The 20,497-nt window shown below is 38.5% G+C and overlaps 1 protein-coding gene and 1 non-coding gene across 3 annotated transcripts in view; one reads left to right on the top strand and one right to left on the bottom strand.

Moving 5' to 3' along the window:
• TRIM33 (tripartite motif containing 33) overlaps positions 1–20,497 on the top strand; it is a 161,756-nt gene that overhangs the window by 19,430 nt on the left and 121,829 nt on the right. The gene's annotated exons all lie outside the window — the stretch shown is intronic.
• TRNAR-CCU (transfer RNA arginine (anticodon CCU)) lies at positions 5,261–5,334 on the bottom strand. The gene has a single exon. It is a non-coding gene; the product is annotated as a tRNA-Arg (tRNA).

Genomic DNA, 20,497 nt, shown 5'->3' with positions numbered 1-20,497 from the left:
TAAGAGAATTGTCTAGTCAAATTTGGTAAAGTGATTGAAATGCTGAAAAATGGTGATTAGCAAGTTCACAGAAGTCTGTTTAACTGATGGTATAGGTGCTTTCAGAATTTTACTAATTCTGTTCCAAACCCATATTATAATATACTTCTGAAATTTACCTACCTGTTCTTCCCACTTCTAAAAACACTCAAGTTTTTACATGTTCAGAATGGAATTAGGTGAATGGTTCTCAGTTGATGTGTCATAGCAGCATGTTACACTTGAGCACTTCACAGGTCTACTGCCAGATTCTGAACAGTGTGAAATTAATTTTTGTTACAATGGCCCATTTGATGTCTGTTTGATGTAACTGTTGAGTCCAGTGGGTCATTTAATGTGACATAAAACATGACACAATTTGCTTAATCCTTGCAGAAGCTTGGGAAAAGGCAATCTCATGCCAAAGAAAAGTTGTATGAAAACTTTGCCTTCTCAGTAGAGAGCATGGTCAAGGTAGTAAACAGATTTGCTGATACAGAGTAGTTTTGTGATGGGAGACTAAAATATTGGTTTATTTTTAATGATGTGTGCAATTTTTAAAGTAAATGTGCTATTGAAATATACATAAATGAAAGTATAAAAATCAAAAGCATATAGTTCAGTAAGTACACATAAACACATTTGTAAATCTAGCAACCAGAATGAGAAAGTACGTTATTAGCACCCTATAAGCCTGTACTCTTTGTGTCCCCTTCCCGTTAACTACCTATGAACCTAACTTCTAACACCGTGGGTTAATATGCCTGTGTTAAAATTTTATTTAAATAGGACTAAACAGTATGTACTAGTTTGTGACTGACTGCTTTTGCTCAACATTGTGAGATTATTCACATTGCTTATGATTGTAGTTTGTTCATTGTCTTCACAGCATTCATTGTATAAATATACTAAAATTTATTCATCCATTCAAATGTCGGTGGACATTTGAGTTTATAGTTTTTTACTATTATGAATGTGTTCATTTAACATGTCTTTTGGGGAACATATGCACACGTTCTGTTGATTACGTATCTTAGCGTGGACTTGTCGAGTCATAAGTTGCACATGAGTTCAGCTTTACTAGATATTGCCAAACAGTTTTCTTAAGTGGTTATATCAGTTTACACTTCTGCCAGTAGTGTTTGAGATTAATTGCTTTATATTCTTACTAAGACGTGACATTATCTGTCTTTGACATTTTAGCCATTCTGGTGGGTGTGTAGTATAGTAGGATAGCATTGCAGTTTAATTTGCACTTCCCTGATAAACTGTAAAATCGAGCACGCTTTTTTATGTTTATTGGCCTTTGGATATCTTTTATTGTGATATGCCTGTTCAAGTTGTGCCCATACTTTTTTTCCTATGGGTTGTCTGCCTTTTCCCAGATGCTTTTGTGGAATTCTTTATATATTCCAAGCATGAGTCCTTTGCCAGATATACATCCTATTCTGTGGCTTGCCTATTTAATTGTATTTTTAAAACTTGAATTTATTTTAGCTTTTGAATAAGTAGTACTTTCACATGGCTCAAACGTTTAAAAAGTATACAGAGCTAAATAGTGAGAAGCCTTCTTTCCACTCCTTGTCCTCATCCAATTCCTATCTCCCCCAATATATAACATGTGGTAATAGTCTATTTGTCCTCCCAGTACATCCAGATGATTTTTGACAGGGGTGCCAAATCCATTTAGTGGGGGAAAGAATAGTTTCTTCAACAAATGATGTTGGAACAACTGGATTTTCCACATGCAAAAGAATGAAGTTGGACCCCTGCCTCCCACCATATTAAAAAAATGAACTCAAAATGGATCAACAACCTAAAAAAGCTAAACCCATAAAACTCTCAAAAGAAAACATAGAGATAAATCTTCATGACTTTGGATTTGGTAGTGGATTCTTAATATAACACCAAAAGCATGAGCAACAAAAGAAAAAGTTGATAAACTGGACTTAATCAAAATTAAAATTTTGTACATCAAATGACATTATCAAGAAGATGAAAAAACAATCTACAAGAATAGGAGACTCAGATAAGAATCTAGTACCTGGAATATATAAAGAATGCTTACAACATAATAATTTAGACAAAATTCAGTTAAATAATGAGCAAAAGATCTGAATAGACAATTCTCCAAAGAAGACATGTGGCCAATGAACACGTGAAAAGATGCTCAAGATCATTAGTCATTAGAGATGTAAATCAAAATCATGAGATACCACTTCACATCTACTAGGGTGTGTCTAATAAAGAAATCAAAGTGTTGGCAAGGATATGGAGAAATTAGAACTCTTGTACATTGCTGGTGGGAATGTGAGGTGGTGCTGCCACTGTGGAAAACAGTTTGGCAGTGATGGTTAGATGGTTATATAACTTTGTGAATGTAGTTCAATGCTGTAGAATTGGATACCTGAAAATGGTTAAAATGGCAAACTTTATGTATATGCATTTTTACCACATTAAAAAAGTACTTTAAAAAATGTTTGTTTTTCCTTCCAGAGATTTAAAAACTGTATCGACTCAATTCTCAGTATTTGTGAATTCTGTATTTTAGAATTTATCTACTCACTAAAATTTATTTGTAACCCCCAAATCAGTAATTGTGGCACTTTCTCATTTGTGACATGTGCAAAGTGGCAAAAAATTCCAGTTGTTCCATGCACGTGTTCCAAGCTTAGGGAGAACATGGTAATATTATGCCTTCTTTTCAGCTTTCATGCTGGAAACTCCGGTCCTTCTTGTGGTCTGTTTTGTGCCATGCTTTTCTCATTTTTGTGCTTTTTTGGTTGGTGATTTCACTGCTTAAAATGGCCCCCAAGCATAGAGGGGAAGTGCTCTTGAGGGTTTTTTGTTTTTGTTTTTTTTTTGCTGCACTCCACATCCCCAGCTTGTGGGATCTCAGTTCCCCGACCAGAGATTGAACCCGGGCCCTGACGGTGAAAGCACAGAGTCCTAACCACTTGACTGCCAGGGAATTCCCTCTCTAGTGTTCTTAAGTGCAAGAAGACTGTGTGCTTTATTGAGAAAATACATGTTAGATAAGCTTTTTTCAGAGATTTATAGTATTATTGGAGTTAAAGTGCTTTTGGCTTGAATTCAGTGTTAATGAACCAAGATTATATTGGGTTGGCCAAAAAGTTCCTTTGGTTTTAAAGTAAAAATAAAAGACACATTTGGGACTTCCCTGGTGGCGCAGTGGTTAAGACTCCGTGCTCCAAATGCAGGGGGCCGGGTTCAATCCCTGGTCAGGGAACTAGATCCCACATGCATGCTGCAACTAAGAGTTTGCATGCCACAACTAAGGAGCCTGTGAGCCACAACTAAGGATCCCACCTGCTGCAACTAAGACCCGGCGCAGCCAAATAAATAAATAAATATATTTTTAAAAGGCACATTTTTCATTTTCATCAAGAACTTTATTGAACAACATATTCATCATTTTGTTCCACTACCTTCTGCCATTTTTCAGGCAACTTCATAATTCTGTGTTCCCAAAACTTTTTTATCTTTTTGAGCCAGAAGCCTTTTATCTTCCAGATGCCTTTTACAGTCTTCCAGGGAATTGAAATTTTTTCCATTAAGAGAATTTTTAAAGACCGAAATAAATGGAAGTTCAAAGATGCAATGTCTGGTGAATATGGCAGATGAATCAGAACTTCCCAGCCAAGCTGTAACAGTTTTTGCCAGGTCATCAAAGAAACATGCGGTCTTGCGTCATCCTGATGGTAGATTATGCGTTTTCTGTTGACTAATTCCGGATGCTTTTCGTCGAGTGCTGCCTTCAGTTGGTTTAATTGGGAGCAGTACTTGTTGGAATTAATCGTTTGGTTTTCCGGAAGGAGCTCATAATAGAGGACTCTCTTCCAATCCCACCATATACACAACATCACCTTCTTTGGATGAAGACCGGCCTTTGGTGTGGTCTGTGGTGCTTCATTTCACTTGCCTCACGATCTCTTCCATTCCACATTATTGTGCAGTATCCACTTTTCATTGCCCATCACAAGTTGTTTTAAAAATGGAAAGTTTTTGTTACGTTTCAGTAGAGAATTGCATGCAGAAATACAGTCATGAAGGTTTTTTTCGCTAAACTTATGTGGAACCCAAACATCAAAGCGATTAACATAAGCAAGCTGGTGCAAATGATTTTCAACACTTGATTTGGATCTTTTGAGTATGTCGGCTGTCTCCCGCGTGGTATAACGTTGAGTTTCTCAGTGTATTGATTTGCTCGCTATCAACTTCAACTGGTCCACCCGACCGTGGAGCATCATCCAGCGAGAAATCTCCAGCACGAAGCTTCGCAAACCACTTTTGACACATGTGATCAGTCACAGCACCTTCTCCATACACTACACAAATCTCTTTTTGCCTTTCAGTTGCGTTTGTACCTTTCTTGAAATAATAAAGCATAGTAGGCCAAAAATGTTGCTTTTTTCTTCCATCTCCAATATTAAAATGGCTACAGAAAAATGCACCAATTTTGATAAGTTTTTTTAAAATGCATGCTGATATGACAGCTGTCACAATACAGTCTAACAAAACTGTTTCGAATGAAGTTAAAAACAACTAAGTACTACTAGAGCCATCATATGGAAAAAACCGAACAAACATTTTGGCAGACCCAATATGTTAACTAAAGTATATAAAACAGAAATACACATAAAACAAGGTAGTGTATTGATTGGTTGATTTAAATTTTCTGACCAGAGTCTCGCAGGAACCTAACCCTGTGTTTCTCCTAGTGATGGTTCAGTATCCACTAATTCCTTTTTGTAGCAACTTTATAAAACATAACTATTGTGAATAATGAGACCTGACCCTATGTAAATACAAATAAAAATCACACTGCTGTGTTTAAAATGGATAACCAAAAAGGACCTACTGTATAGCACAGGAAACTTGCTCAATATTATGTGGCAGCCTGGATGGGAGGGGAGTTTGTGGGGGAATGGATACGTGTATATGTATGGTTGAGTCCCTTTGCTGTGCACCTGAAACTATCACAACATTGTTAATTGGCTATACTCCAATATAAAATAAAAAGTTAAAAAAAAAGAATAAACAATAAAAGAAAACAAAACCCAAAATCATTTTTCTGTTTTATGTAAATGGAAACATTAAAATTTTTCATTTACTTTTTAAAAAAGATTTATTTATTCGTTTTGGCTGGGACGGGTCTTAGCTGAGGCACGTGGGATCTTCGTTGCAGCATGCTTAGTTGTGGCATCCATGTGGGATCTCGTTCCCCAACCAGGGATCGAACCCAGGCCCACTGCATCAGGAGTGCGGAGTCTTAACCCACTGGACCACCAGGGAGGTACCCAATTTTTTCATTTAAAATTGTATCTTGGAGATATTTTAGTTTTTGTTCTGAAATCAATAGTATTTGCATGTAACCTGTTCTTCTATGTACTTTAAATCATCTCTAGATTACTTATAACATCTAACACAATGTAAATGCTATGTAAATAGTTGCCAGCACGTGGCAAATTAAAGTTTTGCTTTTTGGAATTTTCTAGAAGTTTTTTCTTTTTGAATGTTTTTTATCCGTGGTTGGTTGAATCTGCAGATGAGGAACCCGCTGATTCATACATTTGAAGTATACAGCTCAGTGGTTTTTAGTGTATTCACAGAGTTGTGTAACCATCACCTCAGTCAATTTTAGAACATTTTCATCACCCTAAAAAGAAACCCTGTACCCATTAATGGTCACTCCCCATTTACCCATAATACCCACTCCCAGATCTAGACAACCACTGATCTACTTTTTTGTGTCTATAGATTTGTCTGTTCTGCACATTTTATATAAATGGGATCATAGAGTATATAGTCTTGTGTGACTGGCTGCTGCTGCTTTTTTTTTTTTTTTTTAATTTGGCTGCGTCCCTTGACTTACAGGATCTTAGTTCCACAACCAGGGATTGAACCCGGGGCCCTGGCAGTGAGAGTGCCAAGTCCTAACCACTGGACTGCCAGGGAATCCCTGTAACTTGCTTCTTTTATTTGGCACAAAGCTTTTAAGATGCATACATGCTGTAGCAGTGTTAGCACATTATTCTTTTTTTTTTTAATAGTCTCTAGTGCAACCATTGTTAATATATTTTTAGTGTTTTATTTTTTATTTGCTTCAGAGTTTTAAAAATTCTGTTTTTTAACTCAACTATACTTCAGTAAAGTTTTTAAAAATTACGCTTTTAAAAACTTTTTGGTTTGTGACTATTGCATAATAGTAAATATTGTGTATATAATTTTATATCTTTTACCTCCACTTAGGATAATGACTTTTTCTTTCATGTTTACCAAGGTCTCTAGAATCATAATTTTAAAAAAACCTGCATAACTGCATAATATTTCATGACGTTCTGGCCTAGAGTATAATTTATTCAATCATTTACCTATTGTTCCATGCTCCCTACTGTTTTTTTTTTGCAATATTTTCTTTTCTTTTTTTTTTTTAATATTAAAAAAAAAATATCTATCTGTCTATCTTATCTATCTAAGCTGGATCTTTTAGTTTTAGTTACGGCATGTGGGATCTCTAGTTGTGGCGTATTGTATCTAGTTCCCTGACCAGGGCCCCCTGCATTGGGAGCGCAGTGTCTTAGCCACTGGACCACCAGGGAAGTCCCACATTATTCTTTTTAGGCTTGAATAATACTCCATTTTATGGCTGTCCTATGTTTTGTTTATTTACCGGTTGATGGACATTTGAGTTCCTTCCCCTTTTTGGACTATTATGAATAATGTTGCTGTGAACATTTTTGTACAAGTTTTTGCATGAACATATGTTTTAACTTTTCCTTTTTTCTTAAAAAATTTTTTATTTATTTATTTGGTTGCCCCAGGTCTTAGTTGCAGCAGGCGGGCTCCTTAGTTGTGGCTCGCAGGCTCCTTAGTTGTAGCATGCAAACTCTTAGTTGCAGCATGCATGTGGGATCTAGTTCCCTGATCAGGGATTGAACCTGGGCCCTCTGCATTGGGAGCTCGGAGTCCTGTCCACTGTGCTACCAGGGAAGTCCCTGTTTTAACTTTTCTTTCCTTTCTTTCCTTCCTTCCTTCCTTCCTTCCTTCCTTCCTTCCTTCCTTCCTTCCTTCCTTTCCTTTCCTTTCCTTTCCTTTCCTTTCTTTCTTGTTGGGTCTTCGTTTCTGCGCGAGGGCTTTCTCTAGTTGCGGCAAGTGGGGGCCACTCTTCATCGCAGCGCGCGGGCCTCTCATTATCGCGGCCTCTCTTGTTGTGGAGCACAGGCTCCAGACGCGCAGGCTCAGTAATTGTGGCTCACGGGCCTAGTTGCTCCGCGGCATGTGGGATCTTCCCAGACCAGGGCTCGAACCCGTGTCCCCTGCATCGGCAGGCAGATTCTCGACCACTGCGCCACCAGGGAAGCTCTCTTTTTTTATTTTTAAATGTTAACAGATTTTTTTTTTTTTTTTTTTTTGGCTGCATTGGGTCTTTGTTGCTGTGGGTGAGCTTTCTCTAGTTACAGCGAGTGGGTGGCTACTCTTCATTGTGGTGTGCACGCGGGGCTTCTCATCGAGGTGGCTTCTCTTGTTGTGGAGCACGGGCTCTAGGCGCTTGGGCTTCAGTAGTTTCGGCTTGTGGGCTCTAGAGCACAGGCTCAGCAGTTGGCACACAGGCTTAGTTGCTCCTCGGCATGTGGGATCTTCCCGGACCAGGGATCGAACCTGTGTCCCCTTAATTGGCTGCTGGATTCTTAACCACTGTGCCACCAGGAAATTCCCAACTTTTCTTGTATATATATTTAGGAGTGGAATTTTGGGGTTATATTGTAACTCTATACTTAATCTTTTGAGGAACTGCCTGTTTTCCAAAGTGTCTAATATTTTGCAATATCCCATTAGCAATGTGTGAAGGTTCCATTTTTTTCCCCGTAATCTTCCTAACAGTTGTTATTCTGTCTTTTTTTATTAGAGGCATCCCAGTGGGTGTGAGGTGGTGTCTCATTGTGGTTTGATTTGCATTTTCCTGATGGCTAATGATGTTGAGCATCTTCTCAAGTGCTTACTGTATTAGTATATCTTCTTTGAGGAAATGTCTGTTCCGACTTTTGCCCATTATTTAATTGGATTATTTGATGTTATTAGGTTGTCAGAGTTCTTTATATATTCTGGATAGTAAACCCTTATATCTGACTTGCGTGTATCTTCTGTCTTTCACTTTTTCAATGATACCATTTGCCACACAATTTTTTTTTAACATCTTGCTATTTTTTTAAACTTTTTTATTGTGGAAAAAGATGTAACAAAATTTGCCACTTTATCCATTATTAAGCATACAACTCTTTGGCATTAATTGCATTCATAGTGTTGGCAGCACAAAAACTTTTGTGCTGAAGTCCAATTTAATATTTTTTTCCTGTGCTTTTGTGTTTGATGTCGTATCTAAAATACCATTTCCTAACCCAAGATCATGAAGATGTACACTTTTTTTTTTCTTTAAGAACTTTACAGTTTTATTTCTTACTTTTGGATCCATGATGCACTTGAATAATTTTTGTATGTAAAATTTGTGTGTGAGATAAAGATCCAGCTTCAGTTTTTTTTTTTTTTTTTGTAATGTCTGAAACATTTATATTAACATATTTCCATACATATTTCCATACAAATACAAATATAAGATTTTTAGAAATTTCATGTAACGTCTGAAACATTTATATTAACATATTTCCATACAAATAACCCAATGAAAGTTTAGTATTAGTTGTTTTGTTTGTTTTTTTATACTGCAGGTTCTTATTAGGCATCAATTTTATACACATCGCTGTATACATATCAATCCCAATCGCCCAATTCAGCACACCACCATCCCCACCTCACCGCAGTTTTCCCCCCTTGGTGTCCATATGTCCATTCTCTACATCTGTGTCTCAACTTCTGCCCTGCAAACTGGCTCATCTGTACCATTTTTCTAGGTTCCACATACATGCATTAATATACGATATTTGTTTTTGTCTTTCTGACTTACTTCACTCTGTATGACAGTCTCTAGATCCATCCACGTCTCAACAAATGACTCAATTTCGTTCCTTTTTATGGCTGAGTAATATTCCATTGTATATATGTACCACATCTTCTTTATCCATTCGTCTGCTGATGGGCATTTAGGTTGCTTCCATGACCTGGCTATTGTAAATAGTGCTGCAATGAACATTCGGGTGCATGTGTCTTTTTGAATTACGGTTTTCTCTGGGTATATGCCCAGTAGTGGGATTGCTGGGTCATATGGTAATTCTATTTTTAGTTTTTTAAGGAACCTCCATATTGTTCTCCATAGTGGCCGTATCAATTTACATTCCCACCAACAGTGCAAGAGGGTTCCCTTTTCTCCACACCCTCTCCAGCATTTGTTGTTTGTAGATTTTCTGATGATGCCCATTCTAACAGGAGTGAGGTGATACCTCATTGTAGTTTTGATTTGCATTTCTCTAATAATTAGTGATGTTGAGCATCTTTTCGTGTGCTTCGTGGCCATCTGTATGTCTTCTTTGGAGAAATGTCTATTTAGGTCTTCTGCCCATTTTTGGATTGGGGTGTTTGTTTCTTTGATATTGAGCTGAATGAGCTGTTTATATATTTTGGAGATTAATCCTTTGTCCGTTGATTCATTTGCAAATATTTTCTCCCATTCTGAGGGTTGTCTTTTCGTCTTGTTTATGGTTTCCTTTGCTGTGCAAAAGCTTTGAAGTTTCATTAGGTCCCACTTGTTTATTTTTGTTTTTATTTCCATTACGCTAGGAGGTGGATCAAAAAAGATCTTGCTGTGATTTATGTCAAAGAGTGTTCTTCCTATGTTTTCCTCTAAGAGTTTTATAGTGTCCAGTCTTATATTTAGGTCTCTAATCCATTTTGAGTTTATTTTTGTGTATGGTGTTAGGGAGTATTCTAATTTCATTCTTTTACATGTAGCTGTCCAGTTTTCGCAGCACCACTTATTGAAGAGACTGTCTTTTCTCCATTGTATATCTTTGCCTCCTTTGTCATAGATTAGTTGACCATAGGTGCGTGGGTTAATCTGTGGGCTTTCTATCTTGTTCCATTGATCTATGTTTCTGTTTTTGTGCCAGTACCATATTGTCTTGATTACTGTAGCTTCGTAGTAGAGTCTGAAGTCAGGGAGTCTGATTCCTCCAGCTCCATTGTTTTCCCTCAAGACTGCTTTGGCTATTCGGGGTCTTTTGTGTCTCCATACAAATTTTAAGATGATTTGTTCTAGCTCCGTAAAAAATGCCATTGGTAATTTGATAGGGATTGCATTGAATCTGTAGATTGCTTTGGGTAGTATACTCATTTTCACAATGTTGATTCTTCCAATCCAAGAACATGGTATATCTCTCCATCTGTTGGTATCATCTTTAATTTCTTTCATCAGTGTCTTATAGTTTTCTGCATACAGGTCTTTTGTCTCCCTAGGTAGGTTTATTCCTAGGTATTTTATTCTTTTTGTTGCAATGGTAAATGGGAGTGTTTCCATAATTTCTCTTTCAGATTTTTCATCATTAGTGTATAGGAATGCAAGAGATTTCTGTGCATTCATTTTGTATCCTGCAACTTTACCATATTCATTCATTAGCTCTAGCAGTTTTCTGGTGGCAGTTTTAGGATTCTCTATGTATAGTATCATGTCATCCGCAAACAGTGACAGTTTTACTTCTTCTTTTCCAATTTGTATTCCTTTTATTTCTTTTTCTTCTCTGATTGCCGTGGCTAGGACTTCCAGAACTATGTTGAATAATAGTGGTGAGAGTGGACATCCTTGTCTCGTTCCTGATCTTAGAGGAAATGCTTTCAGTTTTTCACCATTGAGAATGATGTTTGCTGTGGGTTTGTCATATATGGCCTTTATTATGTTGAGGTAGGTTCCCTCTATGCCCACTTTCTGGAGAGTTTTTATCAGAAATGGGTGTTGAATTTTGTCAAAAGCTTTTTCTGCATCTATTGAGATGATCATATGGTTTTTATTCTTCAATTTGTTAATATGGTGTATCACATTGATTGATTTGCGTATATTGAAGAATCCTTGCATCCCTGGGATAAATCCTACTTGATCGTGGTGTATGATCCTTTTAATGTGTTGTTGGATTCTGTTTGCTAGTATTTTGTTGAGGATTTTTGCATCTATATTCATCAGTGATATTGGTCTGTAATTTTCTTTTTTTATAGTGTCTTTGTCTGGTTTTGGTATCAGGGTGATGGTGGCCTCATAGAATGAGTTTGGGAGTGTTCCTTCCTCTGCAATTTTTTGGAAGAGTTTGAGAAGGATGGGTGTTAGCTCTTCTCTAAATGTTTGATAGAATTCACCTGTGAAGCCATCTGGTCCTGGACTTTTGTTTGTTGGAAGATTTTTAATCACAGTTTCAATTTCATTACTTGTGATTGGTCTGTTCATATTTTCTATTTCTTCCTGATTCAGTCTTGGAAGGTTATACCTTTCTAAGAATTTGTCCATTTCTTCCAGGTTGTCCATTTTGTTGGCATAAAGTTGCTTGTAGTAGTCTCTTAGGATGCTTTGTATTTCTGCGGTGTCTGTTGTAACTTCTCCTTTTTCATTTCTGATTTTATTGATTTGAGTCCTCTCCCTCTTGATGAGTCTGGCTAATGGCTTATCAATTTTGTTTATCTTCTCAAAGAACCAACTTTTAGTTTTATTGATCTTTGCTATTGTTTTCTTTGTTTCTATTTCATTTATTTCCGCTCTGATCTTTATGATTTCTTTCCTTCTGCTAACTTTGGGTTTTGTTTGTTCTTCTTTCTCTAGTTTCTTTAGGTGTAAGGTTAGATTGTTTACTTGAGATTTTTCTTGTTTCTTTAAGTAGGCTTGTATAGCTATAAACTTCCCTCTTAGAACCGCTTTTGCTGCATCCCATAGGTTTTGGGTCGTCGTGTTTTCATTGTCATTTGTCTCTAGGTATTTTTTAATTTCCTCTTTGATTTCTTCAGTGATCTCTTGGTTATTTAGTAACGTATTGTTTAGCCTCCATGTGTTTGTCTTTTTTACGTTTTTTTCCCTGTAATTCATTTCTAATCTCATAGCGTTGTGGTCAGAAAAGATGCTTGATATGATTTCAATTTTCTTAAATTTACTGAGGCTTGATTTGTGACCCAAGATGTGATCTATCCTGGAGAATATTCCGTGCGCACTTGAGAAGAACGTGTAATCTGCTGTTTTTGGATGGAATGTCCTATATATATCAATTAAATCTATCTGGTCTATTGTGTCATTTAAAGCTTCTGTTTCCTTATTTATTTTCATTTTGGATGATCTGTCCATTGGTGTAAGTGAGGTGTTAAAGTCCCCAACTATTATTGTGTTACTGTCGATTTCCTCTTTTATAGCTGTTAGCAGTTGCCTTATGTATTGAGGTGCTCCTATGTTGGGTGCATATATATTTATAATTGTTATATCTTCTTCTTGGATTGATCCCTGGATCATTATGTAGTGTCCTTCCTTGTCTCTTGTAACATTCTTTATTTTAAAGTCTATTTTATCTGATATGAGTATAGCTACTCCAGCTTTCTTTTGATTTCCATTTGCATGGAATATCTTTTTCCATCCCCTCACTTTCAGTCTGTATGTGTCCCTAGGTCTAAAGTGGGTCTCTTGTAGACAGCATATATATGGGTCTTGTTTTTGTATCCATTCAGCCAGTCTATGGCTTTTGGTTCGGGCATTTAATCCATTCACGTTTAAGGTAATTATCGATATGTATGTTCCTATGACCATTTTCTTAATTGTTTTGGGTTTGTTTTTGTAGGTCCTTTTCTTGTCTTGTGTTTCCCACTTAGAGAAGTTCCTTTAGCATTTGTTGTAGAGCTGGTTTGGTGGTGCTGAATTCTCGTAGCTTTTGCTTGTCTGTAAAGCTTTTGATTTCTCCATCAAATCTAAATGAGATCCTTGCCGGGTAGAGTAATCTTGGTTGTAGGTTCTTCCCTTTCATCACTTTAAGTATATCATGCCACTCCCTTCTGGCTTGCAGAGTTTCTGCTGAGAAATCAGCTGTTAACCTTATGGGAGTTCCCTTGTATGTTATTTGTCGTTTTTCCCTTGCTGCTTTCAATAATTTTTCTTTGTCTTTAATTTTTGCCACTTTGATTACTATGTGTCTCGGCGTGTTTCTCCTTGGGTTTATTCTGTATGGGACTCTCTGCGCTTCCTGGACTTGGGTGGCTATTTCCTTTCCCATGTTAGGGAAGTTTTCGACTATAATCTCTTCAAATATTTTCTCTGGTCCTTTCTCTCTCTCTTCTCCTTCTGGGACCCCTATAATGCGAATGTTGTTGCGTTTAATGTTGTCCCAGAGGTCTCTTAGGCTGTCTTCATTTCTTTTCATTCTTTTTTCTTTATTCTGTTCCGCAGCAGTGAATTCCACCATTCTGTCTTCCAGGTCACTTATCCGTTCTTCTGCCTCAGTTATTCTGCTATTGATTCCTTCTAATGTAGTTTTCATTTCAGTTATTGTATTGGTCATCTCTGTTTGTTTGTTCTTTAATTCTTCTAGGTCTTTGTTAATCATTTCTTGCATCTTCTCAATCTTTGCCTCCATTCTTATTCCGAGGTCCTGGATCATCTTCACTATCATTATTCTGAATTCTTTTTCTGGAAGGTTGCCTATCTCCACTTCATTTAGTTGTTTTTCTGGGGTTTTTTCTTGTTCCTTCATCTGGTACATAGCCCTCTGCCTTTTCATCTTCTCTATCTTTCCGTAACTGTGGTTTTTGGTCCACAGGCTGCAGGATTGTAGTTTTTCTTGCTTCTGTTGTCTGCCCTCTGGTGGTTGAGGCTATCTGAGAGGCTTGATGGGAGGCTCTGGTGGTGGGTAGAGCTGACTGTTGCTGTGGCGGTCAGAGCTCAGTAAAACCTTAATCCACTTGACTGTTGATGGGTGGGGCTGGGTTCCCTCCCTGTTGCTGTGGCGGTCAGAGCTCAGTAAAACCTTAATCCACTTGACTGTTGATGGGTGGGGCTGGGTTCCCTCCCTGTTGGTTGTTTTGCCTGAGGCAACCCAACACTGGAGCCTACCCGTGCTCTTTGGTGGGGTTAATGGCAGACTCTGGGAGGGCTCACGCCAAGGAGAACTTCCGAGAACCTCTGCTGCCAGTGTCCTTATCCCCACAGTGAAACAGAGCCACCACTCGCCTCTGCAGGAGACCCCGCAACACCAGCAGGTAGGTCTGGTTCAGTGTCCCCCAGGGTCACTGCTCCTTCCCCTGGGTCCCGATGCACACATTACTTTGTGTGTGCCCTCCAAGAGTGGGGTCTCTGTTTCCCCCAGTCCTGTCAAAGTCCTGCAATCAATTCGTACTAGGCTTCAAAGTCTGATTCTCTAGGAATTCCTCCTCCCGTTGCCGGACCCCCAGGTTGGGAAGCCTGACGTGGGGCTCAGAAACTTCACTCCAGTGGGTGGACTTCTGTGGTATAAGTGTTCGCCAGTCTGTGAGTCACCCACCCAGCAGTTACGGGATTTGATTTTACTCTGATTGTGCCCCTCCTACCGTCTCACTGTGGCTTCTCCTCTGTCCTTGGACGTGGGGTATCCTCCTTGGTGAGGTCCAGGGTCTTCCTGTCAATGATTGTCCAGCAGCCAGTTGTGATTCTGGTGCTGTCGCAAGAGGGAGTGAGAGCACGTCCTTCTACTCCGCCATCTTGGTTAATCCTCCTCAAAAGTCTTCAGTTTTTTTTAATGTGCTTATTCATAGTCCCAGTACTATTTTTTTTAAAATTAGTTTATTTTTTGGCCACACCTCAAGGCTTGTGGGATCTCAGTTCCCCGACCAGGGATTGAACTTGGGCCACAGCAGTGAAAGCCAAGCATTCTAACCACTCGGCCATCAGGGAACACCTGTCCCAGTACCATTTATTGAAAGGGCTGTTCTTTCCCTGTTGAATTGTCTTAGCACCCATAGAAGTAAATTTTTATTTCGGGACTCTCAATTCCATTGCATTCATCTACAGTTGGTCCTCCATATCTGCAGCTTTCACATCCATGGATGCAACCAACTGTAGGTGGAAAATATTTGGAAAAAATTTTTCAGAAAGTTGCAAAGAGCAAAATCACCCTGGCAACTAGTTACATAGCATTTACATTGTATTTACAGCTATTTACATAGCATTTACATTGTGTTAGGTATTATAAGAAATCAAAAGATGATTTAAAGTATATGGAAGGATGTGTGTAGGTTATATACAAATATCATTTCATTTTATAAAAGGAACTTGAGCATCTGCGGATTTTGGTATCCATGAGGGTCCTGGAACCAATCCCCCATGAATACTGGGGGATGACTGTGTGCATCCTTATGCCTGAACCAAATTGTGTTGCTCATTGTAGTTTTGTAGTAAGATTTGAAATTGGTAGTAAGTCTCCATCTTTGTTCTTTTTCAAGATTATTTTAGCTGTTGTATTCTAGGTCTCTTGACTTTCCATATAAATTTGGAAAGTCAAAAATATTGACCTGTTGATTTCTACAAAAAAGTCATCTGGGATTTTGATAGAAATTGTGTTGAATTTTTAAGCCAGTTTTGAGGAGTTTTGCCATCTTAATAAGTTTTTTGATTCATGAATCTGGGGCATCTTTACATTTACAGGCATACCTTGCTTTGTTGTGCTTTGCAGATACTGCTTTTTTTACAGATTGAAGTTTTGTGGTAACCCTGCATCAAACAAGTCAGTCAGCACCATTTTTCCAACAGCATTTGCACTCTTCATGTATCTGTCATATTTTGGTAATTTTTGCAGTATTTCAAACCCTCCATCAGCAAAAAGATTATGACTTGCTGAAGGCTCGGATGATGGTTAGCATTTTCAGCAGTAAAGTATTTTTAAATTAAGGTATGTGTATGTACATTTTTTTAAATACGTAATGCTGTTGCACACTTAATAGACTACAGTATAGTATAAACATAACTTTTATATACACCTGGAAACCAAAAAATTTGTGTGACTTGCTTTATTGTGGTACTCACTTTATTGTGATGGTCTGGAACCAAACCCACAATATCTCGAGGTATGCCTGTATTTAGGTCTTCTGTAATTTCTTTCAACAGTATGTTATAGTTTTCAGAATACAGGTTTTATGCTTTAAGAAATTTATTTCTAAGTACAGTTTACCCTTGAACATTATGGGGGTTGGGGTGCCAATCCTCTGAGCAGGCAAAAATCTGTGTATAACTTACAGTCGACCCTCCGTATAAGCAGTTTGTTTCCTCCATATCCACGGTTCTGCATCTGTAGATTCAACCAACCATGAATTGTGTGGTACTGTAGTATTTACTACTGAAAAAAAATCCATGGGCTTCCCTGGTGATGCAGTGGTTAAGAATCTGCCTGCCAATGCAGGGACACGGGTTCGAGCCCTGGTCCAGGAAGATCCCACATGCCACGGAGCAACTAAGCCCGTGCTCCACAACTACTCAGCCTGTGCTGTAGAGCCTGTGAGCCACAACTACAGAAGCCGACGCGCCTAGAGCCCGTGCTCCGCAACAAGAGAAGCCATTGCAATGAGAAGCCCGCACACTGCAACGAAGAGTAGCCCCTGCTCGCCACAACTAGAGAAAAAGCCCATGTACAGCAACAAAGACCCAATGCAGCCAAAAATTTTTTTTTAAAACAATTAAAAAAAAAAAGCCATGTATAAGTGCCGTTCAAACCCATGCAGTTCAGGGTCAACTGTTCTTTCTAATGCTCTTGCAAGTGAAACTGTCTTCTTGATTTCATTTTTTTTTTGAATTGTCTGTTACTTCATATTCCTTATTCATTCACTGCATAAAAATATAATTGAGTTTTGTACATTGGTCTTTCATTCTTCAATAGATTCTGGGGATTAGGAAGTACTGTAATTAGTATAGCCATTATCTTTCTTATGGTTGCTGTTTGTATGATAGCTTTTCTTACCCTTCTACTTTGAGCCTACTTATGTATTTGAATCTAAATTGTGTCTTTTGTAAACAGTGTGTAGTTGGGTCTTATTTTTGTTTTTGTTTTTAATCCAGCCTAACAATCACTGTCTTTTGGTTGGATTGTTTAATCCATTTACACTTAATGTTACTGTTGATATACTTGGATTTATGCTTGCCATTTTGCTTTTTCTCATATCCTTTGTTCTTCCATTTTTCCATTTCTGCCTTTTGTGATACTTATCTCCCTCACCCCCAGGGCTGCCAACTGGTTTATTTGTTTAGTGACTCGTTTTAGTGAAGTCAACTTTATTTTCCACTACAGTGTGAAGCCTCTGCTATCTCTTGTCAGAGGGCTTAATCTTGGGCATGTGTAGTCACCCTGGGATATCATGATTTTAGGTGGACTCTTTATTTTCTTGATCTGTTAAGCTCTCTGTCTCTCTTGATATCATACCAAGCTGTTAGGCTCTGCTAATCGTGGTCTGGTTGCTCTGTTGTTTCTTTCTTTTTTTCCTTCAATAAATTTATTTATTTGTTTATTTATTTTTGGCTGCGTTGGGTCTTTGTTGCTGCCTGCAGGCTTTCTCTAGTTGTGGCGAGGGGGGCTACTCTTCATTGCGGTGTGTGGGCTTCTCATTGTGGTGGGTTCTCTTATTGCGGAGCATAGGCTCTAGGTGCATGGGCTTCAGGAGTTGCGGCACGTGGGCTCAGTATTTGTGGCTCATGGGCTTAGTTGCTCCATGGCGTGTGGGATCTTTCTGGACCGGGGATCGAGGCCATGTCCCCTGAATTGGCAGGCAGATTCTTAGCCACTGCACCACCAGGGAAGTCCTCTGTTGTTTCTGACAGTGCCCTGGGACATAACTTTTTCCATAGTCTGTTACAATGAAATTCAGACCCCTTTCCAAGGTAGTCTTTGAGATTGTCTTTAAGGTTTGTTACGACCCCAGGTGGGCTCCTTTTTAGGTTCCTTGGGCCCCTGATAAACAGTTGGCCTGTGGTTTAGCTTATTTTTCTCATGAACGTATCAGCTTCCTCTTATTTTTTTTTCATTTTTAAATGTATATTTTATTTCTACATCAATTTTTTTTAACATCTTTATTGGAGTATAATTGCTTTACAATGGTGTGTTAGTTTCTGCTGTATAACATAGTGAATCAGCTATATGTATACATATATCCCCATATCTCCTCCCTCTTGCATCTCCCTCCCACCCTCCCTATCCCACCCCTCTAGGTGGACACAAAGCACTGAGCTGATCTCCCTGTGCTATGCGGCTGCCTCCCACTAGCTGTCTGTTTTACACTTGGTAGTGTATATATGTCCATGCCACTCTCTCACTTCGTCCCAGCTTACCCTGCCCCCTCCCTGGTCCTCAAGTCCATTCTCTACGTCTGCGTCTTTAATCCTGCCCTGTGCCTAGGTTCATGAGAACCTTTTTTTGTTTTTTAGATTCCGTATATATGTGTTAGCATACAGCACTTGTTTTTCTCTTTCTGACTTAGTTCACTCTGTATGACAGTCTCTAGGTCCATCCACCTCACTACAAATAACTCCATTTCGTTTCTTTTTATGGCTGAGTAATATTCCATTGTATATATGTGCCACATCATCTTTATCCATTCATCTGTCGATGGACACTTAACTTGCTTCCATGTCCTGGCAATTGTGAATACAGCTGCAGTGAACATTGTGGTACATGACTCCTTTTGAATTATGGTTTTCTCAGAGTATATGCCTAGTAGTGGGATTGCTGGGTCATATGGTAGTTCTATTCTTAGTTTTTTAAGGAACCTCCGTACTGTTCTCCAAAGTGGCTGTACCAACTTACATTGCCACCAACAGAGCAAGGGGGTTCCCTTTTCTCCACACCCATTCCAGCATTTATTGTTTGTAGATTTTTTGATGATGGCCATTCTGACTGGTGTGAGGTGATACCTCATTGTAATTTTGATTTGCATTTCTCTAATGATTAGTGATGTTGAGCATCCTTTCATGTGTTTGTTGGCATTCCTTATATCTTCTTTGGAGAAATGTCTATTTAGGTTTTCTGCCCATTTTTGTATTGGGTTGTTTGTTTTTTTGATATTGAGCTGCACGAGCTGCTTGTATATTTTGCAGATTAGTCTTTTGTCAGTTGCTTCATTTGCAAATATTTTCTTTGATTCTGAGGGTTGTCTTTTCGTCTTTTTTATGGTTTCCTTTGCTGTGCAAAAGTTTTTAAGTTTCATTAGGTCCCATTTGTTTAATTTTGATTTTGTTTCCATTTCTTTAGGAGGTGGGTCAAAAAGGATCTTGCTGTGATTTATGTCATAGAGTGTTCTGCTTATGTTATCCTCTTAAGAGTTTTATAGTGTCTGGCCTTACATTTAGGTCTTTAATCCATTTTGAGTTTATTTTTGTGTGTGGTGTTAGGGAGTGTTCTAATTTCATTCTTTTACGTGTAGCTGTCCAGTTTTCCTAGCACCACTTACTGAAGAGGCTGTCTTTTCTCCATTGTATATTCTTGCCTCCTTTCTCAAAGGTAAGGTGACCATGTGTCCATGGGTTTATCTCTGGGCTTTCTATCCTGTTCCATTGATCTATATTTCTGTTGTTGTGTCAGTACCATACTGTCTTGATTACTGTAGCTTTGTAGTATAGTCTGAAGTCTGGGAGCCTGATTTCCTTCAGCTCCATTTGTCTTTCTCAAGATTGCTTTGGCTATTCAGGGTCTTTTGTGTTTCCATACAAATTGTGCAACTTTTTGTTCTAGTTCTGTGAAAAATGCCATTGGTAGTTTGATAGGGCTTACATTGAATCTGTAGATAGGTTTGGGTAGTATAGTCATTTTCACAGTGTTGATTCCTCTAATCTAAGAACATGGTGTATATCTCCATCTGTTTGTATCATCTTTAATTTCTTTCATCAGTGTCTTATAGTTTTCTGCCTACAGGTCTCTTGTTTCCTTAGGTAGGTTTATTCCTAGGTATTTTATTCTTTTTGTTGCAATGGTAAATGGAAGTGTTTCCCTAATTTCTCTTTCAGATTTTTCATCATTATTTCAATTTCCTCTTAGTTGCTTGCCACCAAAATTTTTTTTCAGGAAGTGCTCTTAGGTTTGAACTTTTGCATGTTCTATTCCAAGTAAAGTCAGTTCTTCTCGGAGGAACTTCAGAGCTTTTTGTTCTTACAGTCTATCTCTTCCCCTGTGTAAATTCTCTGAGTCACTGCTCTGGAGCTGTAGGTGGGGCCAGTGGCTCATTTCTTGGGGTGACTTCCCTACTGTATGAGCAGGATACTAGGTGAAGTACAGTTGCCTCTGGTCTTATTGGCTTGTCTCTCTTAGGCATGGAGCCTCTGCATTACAAGCAAGTGAGCCAGTTGCCAGAGTATTTTAGTCCTGCTGTGCCTGGGATAGAGTTGTGCCTTATATATTGGGGCTGCGTGGAGAAAGGGAACTCCTGACCCTTGGTTGCACTGCCTTGAATTTAGCATTTGCAGTCCAGAGCTGTACAGGATGGGAAATGCTGATGGCCTGCCCCTTTTGGGGAAGGTATTGTAGACCTTGACTTGGAGCCTGTGGGA

This window comes from Eschrichtius robustus, chromosome 3 (assembly GCF_028021215.1).
Source record: "Eschrichtius robustus isolate mEscRob2 chromosome 3, mEscRob2.pri, whole genome shotgun sequence".
Classification (NCBI taxonomy): domain Eukaryota; kingdom Metazoa; phylum Chordata; class Mammalia; order Artiodactyla; family Eschrichtiidae; genus Eschrichtius; species Eschrichtius robustus.
Note: the sequence above shows the minus strand (reverse complement) of the source record. Positions and strands in the feature narration are given on the sequence as shown.